At 39.6% G+C, this 13,924-nt stretch overlaps 1 long non-coding RNA gene across 2 annotated transcripts; it reads left to right on the top strand.

The window, feature by feature from the left end:
* The first annotated feature begins 5,239 nt into the window (after window positions 1–5,239).
* Window positions 5,240–13,586, top strand: LOC140628321 (uncharacterized). Of its 2 annotated transcripts, XR_012026613.1 has the most exons (4): window positions 5,240–5,546; window positions 5,577–5,802; window positions 10,797–10,895; window positions 13,292–13,586. It is a non-coding gene; the product is annotated as an uncharacterized lncRNA (long non-coding RNA). The 2 variants fall into 2 exon arrangements; XR_012026612.1 differs by having other exon boundaries at window positions 5,253–5,802.
* Window positions 13,587–13,924: the final 338 nt, after the last annotated feature.

Below are 13,924 nucleotides of genomic sequence, written 5' to 3'. Positions count from 1 at the left end.
CGCCCGAGGGAGGGGAGGGGCAGCCTTAGGAAGGTTCCCGGGCGCTTGGAAGGGGCGGAGAGAGGTGGGCGTGGGAAGGTAAGAGCCGAAAGCCGTTTTTGCATTTGCTCTGGAAAATCAATTTGTCCTTCTTGTAGGGTCCGTGCCGGCAAAATGATGAATGTGCTGAAACAAAATTTACCGTTCAACGGTCCCAAAACTATTTAGAGGGAAAAGAAGTTTAAACAAATACACTTCCAAACGTTGTTACAAGTTTGCATCATTCATATGCATGAAGTTATCAAAACTTTAATTGCTTCCTCCCCAGGTGAGTGTTGGGATCCGAAAAAATGCAGGCACTCCTTCCTCCCCATCGCCTCCCTCCCGCTCTTTGCTGAGGACCTGCTAGGGAGTCGGCGCTCTTGCATGACTACTGCACACCGCCTAGGTGGATAGGGATGTCCTGGGTCCGAAGTAATCACAGCGACTGGCAGGTTTCTCCTGCCTGGCCAGTTTATTTATCGATTTCTTCCTAACTGTTGAAAGAGGAACATGTTGGTCTGGCAAAATAATGCTCCCATAATGGAGACGCGTGTAGATTATGAGAGGAAAAGGAACCTAACAGGTGACGCTGCCACTCGAGATAAGGGGTATTAATTGGTCCTGTATCCTCCCAGCAAGTTCTAATCTAAGGAGAGAGAGAGAGAAATGCATTTCTCTAGATGCATCTAGTGCATCTAGAAATGCACTAGACAGTGGCATCTGCATGGCACGATGGGTTAAGCATCTGCCTTGGGCTCACTCATGATCCCAGAGTTCTGGGCTCCCTGCTCAGTTGGGAGCCTGCTTCTCCTCTACTTTTTTGCACCCCCCCCCCCCCGCTTGAGCACACGTGCTCTCTCTCTCTCTCTCTCTCTCAAATAAATAAAATCTTAAAATAAGAAAAACCCAACAATTGTCTTAGGAGCTCCCTAGGCCTATGGGTAACCACCAGCTATTTGGTTACTCAACAGTTGACTGAAGATATTTTTGTTAACTCTTCTTATTTCAATTGACAAATGCAGCCTTTTCTTGATTATTATTATTTTTTTAAATCTTCACAAATACAGGAATACAGACCTACTTTAAGGGAGAACTGAAGTCACCCCTGCCCACACCTGTATTGTCCCTTCAAAGATCACCTGCTGTCCTGCTACTCCCAGCCTGGCTCAGGCTCTGACTCCCAAACCCTTTTTCTCACCCATTCCCAGTTGTTGGGGCAGAAGTGGTGGGAATTTCTAAGGCGGAAGGAAGGAAGACAATGAAGACCCTGAGGGTCTTTGTCCTGGTGGGGCAGCTGCCTTTTTGCATTTCAGGTCAACAGGAAATCTCATAAAACTCAGCTGCTTTCCACTCCCAGGGGGTGCAGGGAGGGGTTAATTCCCTGCCACTCCTTCCCACCAGGTAGAGTGGAAGGTGAAAGACCTTCCACTTCCTCCCCTGGTGGAATTACCTGACCTACCCCTGGGCTCTGGATCTCAGCTGCCGCCCCGGATTCCTCCCTGTGTTTCTTGTCCTTCACTTTAGGGAGCGGTGGCCATTTCCTCACGCAAATGCACAAGTCAAAGCATTTTCTTCTGTCCCCATTCCCTGGACAGACACAGATTCAGTAACTATTACCTACTCATTGTACCAGGGAACTGAGGTCTAAATGGCTTTGCCATTGTGAACCAGTGTTGCGGAGGATGTATTCACACACGGGGCTCTCATGCTGCATATCTATTGGTCCCTCCATGCTAATGGCCAAATAAGCACAAGAAAAGATGTCCAATATCATTTAGTCATTAGGGAAATAAGACTGAAAACCACTCGGAGATACCACTTCCTACTTACCAAGACGGCTATATTAAAAACAAAATGGAGGGGATCCCCGGGTGGCTCAGCGGTTTAGCGACTGCCTTTAGCCCAGGGAGTGATCTGTAGTCCCCGGATCGAGTACCCGGATCGAGTCCCACATCGGGCTCCCTGCATGAAGCCTGCTCCTCCCTCTGCCTGGGTCTCTGCTTCTCTCTCTCTGTATCTCTCATGAATGAATAAATAAAATATTTTAAAAAATAAAAATAAATTAAAAAAATGGAAAATAGCAATTTGCGATGAGGATGTCAAGAATTGAATCTCACATACACTGCTAGTGGGAATGTAAAATGGTATGGACACCTGGGAAAGCCATTTGGCAGTTCCACCAATAGTTACACATAGAGTGACCACGTGATTGGCAATTCCACTCCTGGGTATATATAACAGAGAACTGAAAAGAGATATTCAAACAAAAACTTGTACATGAGTGTTCATCACAGCATTATTCATGAAGATAAAAAGGGGAAACAGCCAAATGTCTCTCAACTGATGAACATTTAAACAAAATGTGCTATATCCATACCATGGACTTTTAAGAAAGCAAACAAAAGAATACATATTGCATGACCCTATTTACAATAAATGTCCAGAATAGGCAAATCCATAGAGGAAAAAATGAATTAGAAGTTGTCAAGGGCTGGGGGCTAGGGGATAGGGAATGACTGTTAATGGGTATGGACTTTCTTTTTGGTATGATAAAAATATTCTAAAAATGATTGTGATGATAGGTGCACAATTTTGTGGACATGCTTAAAAAACAATGACACTTTATTGTTTTAAGATTTTATTTGACAGAAATAGAGCACAAGCAGGGTGAGCTGCAGGCAGAGGGAGAGGAGAGCCTGATGTGGGGCTCTCTGCAAGGTGGGGCTTGATCCCAGGACCCTGGGATCATTACCTGACCTGAAGGCACTTAACCGACTGAGCCACCCAAGCACACCTACTTGTACACTTTACAATGATGAATTATATAGAGTATGAATTTCATATCAATAATAAAAGGGTAAGCCCACACATAAATTTAATAAAAGTTAAGTAAAAGAATGATGGGAAATGTTATGTGGGTGAATCAAGGTAAGAATACTATGATCCACTGATCAATCTTTGTATCAGCAGTGTGTGTTCTTATATGATGTAATAGGAATACAAAGCATCGAGTATAAAACATTCTTGCTAAGGTAATTTAGCCTGAATCTAACCAAGTCTATAGATCTCACTATAAGATATTCTGATTATAATGGAGTATGTTCAGGGTTAGGATGCGTCCAGAGAAATGCAGAATATGAGTAATTCTACAGGACAAATAATACAGTATTTTCATTAAACAAATGGCAAAGAAAAAGGGTTTACGGGGACGTATAGATGAAAAGAGTATCATATCATAATTCGGCCAATTCTGTGGATGATCCTTGTTTGGATCCTAACAAGGACAAATCAAATTTGAGAGAATATTTAGGTCAAACAGGGATATTGGACATGGATATTATCATGTGGTATTAGGGAATACAGTTGACCCTGCACAATGAGAGGAGTTAGGGGTACTGACCCCTTCATGCAGTCAAAAATCCAAGTATAACTTCTGGCTCTCCCAAAACTTAATTACTAATAGCCTACTGTTGACTAGAAGCCTTACCAGTAACATAAATACATATTTTGTATATGTATTATATGCTATAATCTTATAATAAGTTAGGGAAAAGAAAATCATATTAAGAAAGTCATAAGGAAGAAAAACTACATTTACGTACTGTGCTGTTTCCCAAAAAATCTGTGTATAAGTGGATCCATGCAGTTCAAACCTATTTTGTTCAAGGGTTGACTATAATTATAATTTCTTAGATGCAATGATAATATTTGGGTCTTTTAAAGCCCTTATCTGTTAGAGTGTTTGTTATAGTAGAGTGTGTGGATTGTACAGCTTAAGATTTATGTGTGAGATCATATATCTATTTTGAAATGCTGAAGCTGGGACACCTGGGACTGCTTTTGGCCCAGGGCGTAATCCTAGGATCCGGGATCGAGTGCCACATCGGGCTCCTTGCAGGGAGCCCGCTTCTCCCTCAGCCTGTGTCTCTGCCTCTCTCTCTCGGTGTCTCTCATGAATAAGTAAATAAAATCTTTTTACAAAATTTAAAAAATAAAATGCTGAAGCAAAAGCAAAAGAAAAAAACGTAACTAGCAAAATGTTGAATATTGTTTAAGCTAATTTTAAGTTAATTTTGGTTATGTTTACAAAGCTGTAATTGTATCCGACTAGGAGTGGAAACAAGTGATTTTTGTTTAATATATTGTAGAAATATTCAAAGCTAAATTGAGGTGAATAGTATCTATTTTTAATAGGCTTTTATATGAGAATATAAATATGTGGAAGAAAATCCTGAAAAATACACACTATACAATACGGGGTCACCTCTAGGAATGGCATGAACATTAGGCCAAAGGTGACTTTCATTTTTTGCTGATCACCTACTGTGTGCCAGACACTGTTCTTAATGCTTGAAACACAGCCATGAAAGAGACAAAGGAAAAAGTTCCAGCTCACATGGGGCTCACATTCTAGTGGGAGAGAATGAAAAAATAAGATTGATTATATATATATGATCCATCCTATGCAGCACACAAAGGCAGGGGATGGGAGTTAGTCACGGGGAGGCTGGGGGGCCTGCACTTTCGGTAGGTTGTACAGTGAAGGCCTGACTGAGAAGGCGACATAATACCTGAAGGAAGTAGGGGGAGAGCCCCATTGAGATCTGGGGGTGCAAGTTGCAACAAGAGGGAATATGCTGTACCTCTTTCTACTGTTACTCTGTTAAATCTTTTCAGCCACTGACCGACAGTCATTTTCCCACCAGTTTTGAGGCAACAGGTGCCATGTTGTACTTTGGCAGGATGCAAGCAGTCAGGTTTAGGGCCAGGATTACCTTGATGGTTTACATAATCAAGGTATGGTTCAAGACCTTTGCCACTTTGAATAAATGGAGGCTCTAGCCACGTGTACTAAGCATGTATGCTTCCATAAATTGGATCTTGAATACATGTATAAATTGTTCCTTGCTTAGCATCTTAAGGGACTCAGTCCACTTTTATACAGGCTGTTCACAGCTGCTTGAGTGACAGTGCTGTACAAAATCCAAACTGTCCCTTGCCACCTAGCTCCAGGATACTCATCCCTCATTGGAATCATTAAGTAGTGAGTGGGGAACATTTCTATATCCGTGGATGTAGAGCTAACAGGATATTTCTTTCATTAACCTCAGGGACAGTAGCTTAAGTAAGCAGAAAGGCTGATCAGTATCCTTGGCCACTGAATCCCAGCAAATCACAGTGTGAAGTCACTAAATGGTCACAGTTGATTACATCACAATGGGTTTGCAGCATATTAAGCCCAGACCATCTTTAGGCCTAGGCTTATTTCTCCTAAGGGAATGTAGTGGCAGGAAGGATTTCTGTTACAGAGCTAGTAAAACACATGTAGTTTTCTCTTTTTCATGCAGAATCTTAGAGAAATTGATTTGTATCCAAGGCAAGGATAATAAAAAATACTTTCTTTCCTTCTCAAGTCACAGTTTTATTTTTTAAATTTAATTTTATTTTTAAAGATTTTATTCATCCATTCATGAGAGACACACACAGAGAGAGAGGTGCAGAGACACAGGCAGAGGGAGAAGCAGGTGCAGAGACACAGGCAGAGGGAGAAGCAGACTCCATGCAGGGAGCCCAACGTGGGACTCAATCCTGGGTCTCCAGGATCAGGCCCTGGGCTGAAGGCGGTGCTAAACTGCTGAGCCATGGGGGCTGCCCCTCAAGTCACAGTTTTAGAAGAAAACCAAAGAATGTGATCTGCGGTGCATGCTGCGCTTGCCAGTGGTGTGGATGCAGAGTTCAAGCACAGACAAAGAGCAGGCATTGATTTCATACTTCTGATAGGTAAGTTAGCTCAGTTGTACTTGGATTCTGTGCTACCCTCTTCTGTCCATAGGCTCCTTTTTCAAAGTAGGCCTCTCCCTGAACTTCCTCTGTATATATCTGGTTAGCACTGTGGCCATCTATGCTCGGTCTCCCTAATGGTTCATCATGATGATCATGAGAGTTTCACCTGGCAAACTAGAACTCTTAACCTATCTGGTAAGTTTTAACACCCATGAATTCATCTGTAGAATGATAAGCAATAAGATGAGATCTCAGCTTTGCTTCTAATTGGCTATAGCTTTAAGTAAGTCATACTCCTTGGGTCTTGGCTTCATTTTTAGAAGCGGAGGATAAGATTAGTGGACTTCTTTTCTTTCTTTTTATCATTTTCTTTTTTTTTGTATTTTTTTATTGGAGTTCGATTTGCCAACATTTGTTATTTGATTTGCTTGGATCCTTTGTCTTTTTGATATATCTGGCTAGGGATTTATCAATTTTGCTATTTTTTTCAGACAACCAGCTCCTAGTTTCATCAATTTATTCTATTGTTTTGTTGTTATTTTTGTTTAGTTTCTTTTCTTTAATAAATTTATTTTTCTTGGTGTTCAATTTGTCAACATACAGAATAACACCCAGTGTTCATCCCATCGGGTGCCCCCCTCAATGCCCATCACCCAGTCACCCCATCGCCCCGCCTACCTCCCCTTCCACTACCCCTTGTTCATTTCCCAGAGTTAGGAGTCTCTCATGTTCCATCACCATCTCTGATATTTCCCACTCATTGTCTCTCCTTTCCCCTTTATTCCCTTTCACTATTTTTTTTATATTCCCCAAATGAATGAAACCATATGTTTGTCCCTCTCCAACTGACTTACTTCACTCAGCATAATACCCTCCAGTTCTATCCAAGTTGAAGCAAATGGTGGGTATTCGTCGTTTCTAACGGCTGAGTTATAGTTCATTGTATATATAGACCACATCTTTATCCATTCATATCTTTCAATGGACAACCACAGTTTGGCTATTGTGGACAGTGCTGCTATAAACATTGGGGTCCAAGTGTCTCCGCTTTTCACTGCATCCGTATCTTTGGGGTAAATCCCCAGCAAGGCAATTGCTGGGTCATAGGGCAGATCTATTTTTAACTCTTTGAGGAACCTCCACACAGTTTTCCAGAGTGGCTGTACCAGTTCACATTCCCACCAACAGTGCAAGAGGGTTCCCCTTCTCCACATCCTCTCCAACATTTGTTTCTTGTCTTGTTAATTTTCACCATTCTCACTGGTGTGAAGTGGTATCTCATTGTGGTTTTTATTTGTATTTCCCTGATGGCCAGTGATGCAGAGCATTTTCTCATGCGCTTGTTGGCCATGTCTATGTCTTCTTTGGTGGGCTTCTAAGAAGGCACTTACCTGCTCACACACTTTATTTTTTTTTTTTTTTTTTTTTTTTAAATTTATTTATTTATTCATGAGAGACACACAGAGAGAGGTAGAGACACAGGCAGGGGGAGAAGCAGGCTCCAGGCAGGGAGCCCGATGCGGGACTTGATCTCAGGACCCTGGGATCAGGCCCTGAGCCCAAGGCAGACACTCAACCACTGAGCCACCCAGGCGTCCCTGCTCACACACTTTAAACTTGTGTGATTTGAATTCTACATGTGGTTAATTTTTTTTTAATTTTTTTAAATTTTTATTTATTTATTTATGATAGTCACACACAGAGGGAGAGAGGCAGAGACATAGGCAGAGGGAGAAGCAGGCTCCATGCACCGGGAGCCCGATGTGGGATTCGATCCCGGGTCTCCAGGATCGCGCCCTGGGCCAAAGGCAGGCGCCAAACCGCTGCGCCACCCAGGGATCCCCATGTGGTTAATTTTAAATTACAAGTAGAGAGATCACATACCTCTCTGCAAATGTAGTAATGAACCATTTGCAGAAGGAAATTATGCATGTTGTCTTGTGTGGGCACATGCTCAGAAGCACACAAGGAGAAGCTGATTTTAGGAGAGCGTATGGGAGTGTGGATTCAGAAAAGTCTTAAAGTTTATTATTTTTTTTTTTTAGTAATCTCTATTCTCCAACATAGGGCTTGAACTCCCATGCTCTTCAGACTGAGACAGCCAGGTATACCTGGATTCAGAGAAACCTTAACATGGATAGTAGTGAAGTCAAACAAGCTCATATCTTTCAACAAAACAGGATATCACATCCAGGGGCCTGGCTGGCTCAGTTGGTAGAGCATGTAACTCTTGATCTCAAGGTTGAGAGTTTAAGCCCCATGCTGGATATAGAGATTACTTTTAAAAAATAGAGTTATCAGATGATTGATTGATCAATGTCTTTGGGGAGGGATTGAAATTTAAAGATACTAGAGATTTAGATTAGCTACTGTGGGACATTTTCTAGGACTCAGATATCAATGGAGAGAACAACTATTAAGTAGTATTTTAGGTTTTACCCTAACCATTATTATTATCCATAATGCTCGCCCACTCTTCCTTCAGACTTGGATCTGAATGCCTTTTATAATTTTTAAAGGTCAAATATACTCTGAGAATGCATATTGATTAACAGTAAAAGTGTTTATTGTTCCATTTAAGCTAAAGACAATTCCAGACAAGAAGATATATCACTTTGAGAAATAAGAGTAGCATTGTTTATAGCCTTCTAAAATGACTTGAAGTGACATTGCAACAAAGGTGAAATAAGATGTAAATATGGTCTCTCTTTAGCTGGACCAAGCAACATCCACACTAAATAGGTTTGTTTGGTCTTGTTTAGAGGCATGACTGAGGTAAGAGCTGTGGCAAGGACACAGCAGAATGTCCACCATTTAGATGGTCTGTCTGGCTTAGCACTGTATTTTAACCTCTCACATTCCCTCGTAACATTTTATACAAGTGTTTTGATTTACTGTCTCAAGGAGAATGCCTTTATAACGTGTATCATTCTACTGTCTGATTTTGTGGAGCACATCTCTTAGAATGCTAAGCAATTAAAGATGCAATAGAAAGATTCTTATTTGTATTAATGTGAATCAACTTGAATGTTCTAGAAGTGTGATCTCATTTCAAGATGAAATATATTTAAGAAGTAGAACTGACAGCTTGTTTTTTTTAAAGATTTTATTTAGTTATTCATGAGAGACAGACACACAGAGAGAGAGAGAGAGAGAGGCAGAGACACAGACAAGAGTGTGAAGCAGGCTCCATGCTGGAACCCGATGTGGGACTGGATCCCGGGATGCCAGGATCAAACCCTGGGCTGAAGGCAGGCACTAAATCGCTGAGCCACCCAGGTGTCCTTCTGACAGCTTGTTTTTATACTTCATTTTCTAATTTATTAAACTTCAATAAATTAAAAACTCAGCTTAAAAACAGTATAAATTATTTTTGCTTTTCTTTCCCTTGCTTCAGGAGTCATACCCAGAAAGAAGTTGCTATGGCCAATATCCAAGAGTTTTCTACGTGTGTTCTCTTCCAGGATTTCAATGGATTCCTGTCTCACATTTAGGTCTTTCATCCATTTTGAATTTGAATTTATATTTGTGTGTGGTGTCAGAAATTGGTCCAGTTTCATTCTTTTGCACACAGCTGTCCAGTTTTCCCAACACCATTTGTTGAAGAGACTGTCCTTTTCCCATGGCATATTCTTGCCTCCTTTGTTGAAGGTTATTTGACCATATAATTGTGGGTTCATTTCTGTGTTTTCTATTCTGTTCTATTGATCTGTGTGTCTGTTTTTGTGCTAGTACCATGCTGTTTTGATTACTACAGCTTTATAATATAACTTAAAGTCTGCAATTGTGATGCCTCCAGCTTTGCTTTTCTTTATCATGATTGCTTTGGCTACTTGAGGTCTTTTATAGTTCTGTACAAATTTTAGGATTGTTTGTTCTATCTTTGTGAAAAACGCTGGTGGTATTTTTTTATAATAAATTTATTTTTTATTGGTGTTCAATTTGCCACCATACAGAATAACACCCAGTGCTCATCCCCTCAAGTGCCCCCCTCAGTGCCTGTGTCACCCATTCACCCCCACCCCCCGCCCTCCTCCCCTTCTACCACCCCTAGTTCGTTTCGCTGGTGGTGTTTTGATGGGGATTGCATTAAATGTATAAATTGCTTTGCAGTATAGACATTTTAACAACATTTTTTCTTTGAATCCATGAGCATGGATGTCTTTCCATTTCTTTGGGTCATCTTTAATTTCTTTCATCAGTGTTTTATAGTTTCCAGAGTACAGATCTTTCACTTCTTTGGTTAGGTTTATTCCTAGGAATCTCCTGGTTTTTGGTACAATTGTAAATGAGATTGTTTTCTTAATTTCTCTTTCTGCTGCTTTGTTATTGATGTATAGAAGTGCAACAGATTTCTGTACGTTGATTTTGTATCCTGTCACTTTACTGAATTTGCTTATCAATTCTAGCAGTTTTTTGGCAATCTTTTGGGTTTTCTATATAGAGTATCATGTCATCCACAAATAGTGAAAGTTTTACTTCTTCCTGGCCAATTTGGATGCCTTTTAATTATTTTTGTTGTCTGATTGTCGTGGCTAGGACTTCCAGTGCTATGTAGAATAAAAGTGGGGAGAGTGAACACCCCTGTCTTGTTCCTAACTGTAGAGGAAAAAAGCTTTCAGTTTTTCCCCATTTAGGATGAAATTATGAAGATCTAATTTTGAATAGCAAAACAAAAAATGCTATAAATGATGTATGAAGAAAAATGTGGCTCACACGTTTAAAGAATTTTTTATAGTATTTTATTTCTGGAGTAAAAATGCTTTTGTTTGCTTAGTTTGAGAGCATAGTTCTTCATTACCACCACTACCACCACCAACACCAGCCCAACCCCCCACATAGGGGTATTTAATTGTCATGAAAATAGTCATGAGTGAAGACCCTGGAATTAAAGAAGTAAAGGGTATTCCACTTCTTTAATACATAATATTGTTTAAAGCTTTCTGGAAGTTATATTATTAAGTGTGCATTTATGGTGATAATCATTGTAGATAAATGAAGGATTCAGAGCCTGAACCCAAGCTCAAAACAAGATGCCGGAAGAAAAGATCAAAGAGCTTAGAACAGAATTCCAGCAAAATTGAACACAGGTAATGAAACTACATATATATTGTATCATGTCAAGATGAGTTCCAATTTGGAAAATATCTAGTTTAACAGAAGGAAAATATGAACAGAAACAGACTTTCTCATAAATTAAAATTTTAGTTTAAATAACTCTACAAATTTGATTTCCCAAGACAAATCATTTCCATGTGTGGAAAAGATTCAAACATTAGTTTCTTATGCTTCTCTACATATTTTGTGATAGCATATATTATACAAGCAAAAACTATTTTTGATAGAAAATTTTCATTCTTATTTGAAGAATTGGGTCCACTTTCATATGACTCTGGGTTCTGGAGAAATAAAACCAACAGAACAGGGATTTTATATTTATATTATGTGTGTGTGTATACATACACGTATACACATTTGTATGTATTTTATATATGTGTGTAACATTCATATGTAAATATGCATATATTTCATATGTATGTGTATATTTTATATTTAACATATATAATATATAACTTAATATAATATACATAATATAAAGAAATAGCTCATATGATCATGGTAGCAGCAATTTCCAAGATCTTCAGGGTGAATTGGCAAGCTGCAGGCATAGGAGAACCATTGGTTTAGATCTAGTCTGAGTAGAGAAGCCTTAGAATCATGAAAACCAATGGTGTAGTTCTGGTTGGAAGGCCAGCATGATTGAAACCTAGGAAGAGCCAATGTTTGAGTTTGAATTCTAATATAGGAAAAATGCCAGTGTCCCAGTTGAAAGGCAATTAGGCAGTAAGAATTCTTTCCTACTAGTTGGAAGATCAGCATTTTTGTTATATTTAGGCCTTCATTTGATTAGATTAGGCCTGCTCACATTAGGGAAGGCAATCTGTGTTATTCAATTTACCAGTTCAAATGTCAATTTCATCTAATAACACCCTCACAGAAACATCCAGAATAATGTTTAACCAGATATCTGGGCACCCGGTTGCCCAGTCATGTTGACACATAACACAACATTAACCATCAGGACCACATTTCCTTTCATGAAGAAAATCTTCAATTATTTTAACGATCTCCAAAGCTTTTGGAGACCTCTATAATCTTGACTACCATCATTTCAAAATCTGTCAACTTTATATTCCCACCTATATTATCTTTGGGGAAAATTCTCATGATACTTAAAATCTTTATTAGGTGATCTACACTTTACAACTGATTGAGTACTCTCCTCAAGACAACTCCTATTTGGAGGGAATATTCAGAATGTAAAGATTGTATCTTAACATAGCCAATCCTCAATAGATGTTTGTTGTTTGAATTGGTCTCTTTCTACCATTCTACTGAAAATTTACCAAAAAACTCAACAGTGAACTCCAAGTGACCCAATCTGGTGGCCTTTTCTTTGTCTCACTTTGCTTTACTGTACCTGTAATATTTGACTTTTTATTTTCTATCCTACTTCGCTTTTTTGGGGTTGGTTACTCTTCCTTTTTTCACTCCCCAAATTAGGGCATTTGCCTAGGTTCTGTCTTCAGCTCATGACAAATGACTTGCAGGCATGAGGAGGTAATCTGTTATAATAGAAAAGGAACTTAATTAGGTGTGTGAAGAACTACGTTTAAGTCCTAATCATGTTTCACACTAAATTTGTGATCTTTGACCAATCACTTAAGCTTTTGGAGTCTCAGTGTCTCATCTATAAACAGTGAGATAAAACTACTTGCCCTACCTATATTACAGGGTTATAACAAGGCTCAAAAGAGATAATAGATGTAAAAACTTTGATAAGCATATATTACTATACAAATAGATGTTGCTTATGTTATTATAAGATAGCAAGATCGTTGGCACTCTAAGACTCTTTGTGTAAAGCTAATTAGCTCCCAAGGGGATCAAACCATAACCTTGTATTATCCATATTTGAACAAACTAGTCTAGTAGGCCCAAGCCAGATAGAATACTTCTTTGCATATGTTCATCATGAAATCTAATTTTTCAATATTTTGGAGTACTGTTTCACAAAGTTTTTTTTTTAAATTTATTTATGATAGTCACAGAGAGAGAGAGAGAGAAGCAGAGACACAGGCAGAGGGAGAAGCAGGCTCCATGCACCGGGAGCCTGACGTGGGATTCGATCCTGGGTCTCCAGGATCGCGCCCTGGGCCAAAGGCAGGCCCCAAACCGCTGCGCCACCCAGGGATCCCATGTTTCACAAAGTTTTTGATGAGGATGCCAACTCTTCTAGCATTAGAGTGTTAGCAAAAGTACACTCATTGTGTAGAGTTAAAAAAGTGCTTATTAAATATCTGTACAAGTCTCTTGCATGTACTAAGTCTTTGAAGATTGATAAATTAATAAATACAATATAATCTCTAAAAAACCCACAAGTGTCTACTGCAAGCATTTGAGCATTAGGTTATTTATATTACAGGAACACTGGTCGTCAAGTTACTCATAAATTTCAGGACCTCTTCCACTGCATCTACTGGCAGATAGAGGGCCATGCCCACCATCATCTCTACCAGTGCCACCTCTACCCAAAGGAGTTGTTCCTCCTCTTCCACTTCCTTTACCTGGAATAAATGGTAAACCATCATCACCACCACAATCATTTTTGTTCAAGGCCCTCCTCCTCTATCACTACCTTTGTTGGGGGACCTTTCGCTCTAGGATCATCACTTGCTCTAACTTAAAAAATGAAGCAGAAATAAATGTATAAAACTAAACCTCATGGATTAATTCTTTTTTTTTTTTTTGATAGATTTTATTTATTTATTCATGAGAGACAGAGAGAGAGAGGCAGAGACATAGGCAGAGGGAGAAACAGGCTCCATGCAGGAAGCCCGATGTGGGACTTGATCCCGGGACTCAGGGATCATACCCTGAGCCAAAGGCAGATGCTCAACTGCTGAGCCACCCAGGTGTCCCTCATGGATCAATTCTTAACCCTATGACTCAATTCTTCATGAAGAGAATCAAATGGTCAAGGGCAAAACTTTGACTAATGTTTATGGCATCTTCTAGCCACTGGCGATCATTAACATGCAAATACTGCTTAGCTGTA

This window comes from Canis lupus, chromosome X (assembly GCF_048164855.1).
Source record: "Canis lupus baileyi chromosome X, mCanLup2.hap1, whole genome shotgun sequence".
Lineage (NCBI taxonomy): Eukaryota > Metazoa > Chordata > Mammalia > Carnivora > Canidae > Canis > Canis lupus.
Note: the sequence above shows the minus strand (reverse complement) of the source record. Positions and strands in the feature narration are given on the sequence as shown.